The sequence below is a fragment of the Lates calcarifer genome, linkage group LG16_LG22 (assembly GCF_001640805.2).
Source record: "Lates calcarifer isolate ASB-BC8 linkage group LG16_LG22, TLL_Latcal_v3, whole genome shotgun sequence".
NCBI lineage: Eukaryota > Metazoa > Chordata > Actinopteri > Centropomidae > Lates > Lates calcarifer.
Window position 1 is genome coordinate 1,146,325 of NC_066848.1, and position 2,456 is coordinate 1,148,780.

Genomic DNA, 2,456 nt, shown 5'->3' on the forward strand with positions numbered 1-2,456 from the left:
CCACCATCTAACTGCTGTGAACAGTGTTGGTTTCCTGTTGTTCAAGTGAAAACACTGTGTTTCTCCACCATCTGTAATGTGGCCATGGGCACATTTTCCAAACACTAATATGTCTTTATTGAACACCTGTGAGAACATTCAACTGCTCATGATTCAAGTATTTCATTAATAACTGTATCACAAAGATGCTTAGTGGACATCATGACCACTTAACCCTGACCAGCTCTAATAAGTGTTTCCTTGTGGTCAAATGTCATTATCTTTGCTGTCATTTGTTAAATGTTGTCTGGAATCAAATCATTAAAAGTGTCTTCCTAAACTTGAGTTGCATTTCTCTATTCTGAAACTGATGTTATACTTTTATATATATGTATATATTTTCTGGTTTTATATTTATTTTTTAGGGGTTTTAGGAGCTTTAATTTGTTGATGTTTGTTCCAGACTACAGGTTTTAAAGAGTCAAACTGCAGCTGAGATAATGACTGAAAACAATAAACTTACACTCATCTTCTGCAGATATCTTCATGTTGTTTCTTTATGAGCTGAAGTCTGAGTCCTGTGATGAAAAATCAGACAAAGCAATAATCAGAAACTGTGTGTGGACTAACTAAAAATGTCACTACAGCACCAAAAAGTCAAAGTCACAACACTGAGCTGTACCTGGAGGAGAGGAAGTAAACATGGCTCCTGTTTGGTGTAACATCATCTCCCTGCTTGATGAGGCAGAATCCATCGTCTCCAGCTCTCAGGCTCAGATTAACTCATCTGTCTCTGCAGCGTGGGAACTAAATTCACACAGAAAACAACATGTCAACATCAGACTGTATACGTCAAACATCTTTGTTAGCATGTTTATAAAGAGATGTAATATACCTTTATCTTACAAACTGGTCACAGCTGACAGTCCCATCAGGTGAGGTCCTATCAGGTGAGGCTGTGTGGTCAGCTGGGATTCAGTCAGAGAAAGCCTTCCAATCAGAAGGAGTCCTCGTGCTGCAGACCCATCAGCTTCTCATCCTCTGTCTGCATCCACAGCTGGAAACAAAAAGCAGAACATGACGTGGTTAGTTCATATTTCAGCTTTGGAGTGCGTCAGTATAGTAAACGTTATTATAGTTCAGAGGTTTAAATATTGGACTATCTTAACCCCTGTGGTTAACTCTCCCCCTGTCTGACCCACACCTTCTATCTACACCTGATGTTGAGCCTTGTCATCTCACCTCCTGTCTGATCCTAATTCAAACCCTTAATAAAGGTAATCAATAACAGAATGTTTGGTTTCCTTTTGTTATAAATTCACAGTAGCTGTTTTCAAAGCAAGAGTGAGAGAGCAAGAGACAAGTGAATACTTCCTTCAGCACTGAGAACTCACAGAGTCAGCCTAATTCAAAGTTTATACATTATTGTCAGAATTACATCTGCCTTATCTAACTATCACCTAAGATACTGTAGTAGTAATAGTAGTAGTAATACAATTAAATTTTCCCAGTGGATCATAAAACGAGGCCTCTGCACTGCCTGTGTCTTTGTCAACTTCATCTGGACTTCATCCTCTCCTTTCATCCACAGCCTAAGAACAACAACAACAACCAATAAGGCTGTGTTTGCAGCCACAGGACCTAGCATAAACAGATTTAAAGAGCAGGATGATTTTAATCTGAAAGAATACTAGAATAATTTGGATGCTCTTCAGTGGCTTCACTGATACTGGGTCAAACTGCCAGCTGATCTGTTTTAGATTAAGGGATAATATATAAGGCAACAGTCACAGTATTTTGTAAAATTACAGTATTCCAAAATAATAAAATAATTCAAAACACTTTAGTTTAAAACCTAACCTCTTCTTTCAGAACTGAAGAAGCCTTTTGGATGAGAGGTGAAACGCCAAGAAACCAAAAGAAGTCTAGTTGCCCTCAACTTCAACACCTAAGACTACCATGACCTGAGAACCCACACAGACACTTTGTCGTTAGCCGTTGTTAGCTGCTATTGTACTGCTGTTCAGTTACAGAGGTACAAACTCCAACACAGCAAAGAAAAAACAATAACTTTTACGTTACTTAGTAAGCTAAAGACACTACCTGAAGACACTAGTCTTTAAAGACACTAATCTTTATGCTAATGTATAGTGTTTAGTTAAAGACACTAGTCTAGCTAAAGAAACTAGTCTTTAGCTAAACACTATACATTAGCATAGCCGCGTAGCTAACGTTACCTTTAACGAGGTGGTCACTCACGAGGCTTATCCGACACCAAGTGGCGTTTTTGGTCAGCTTCTTTCATTTTCTTCGCTGTGAAAACCAACCTGTGGTACTCGATAAAAGTTTAACGTGTTTACTCAGGTTTATGGATTCGAACAACCGTAAACAACGCAAACCGTCGCCGTTTCGAAAACCTGCGAGGGCGTCTCTCCGTCTACACAACCACTTCCTGCCGCGCAGGGGCATTCCGCTGA

At 39.3% G+C, this 2,456-nt stretch overlaps 1 long non-coding RNA gene across 1 annotated transcript; it reads right to left on the bottom strand.

The window, feature by feature from the left end:
* Positions 1–534: 534 nt before the first annotated feature.
* Positions 535–2,456, bottom strand: LOC108886314 (uncharacterized). Its single transcript, XR_001961423.2, has 4 exons — positions 2,217–2,456; positions 875–1,036; positions 662–786; positions 535–557 (listed from the first exon to the last, which is right to left on the bottom strand). It is a non-coding gene; the product is annotated as an uncharacterized LOC108886314 (long non-coding RNA).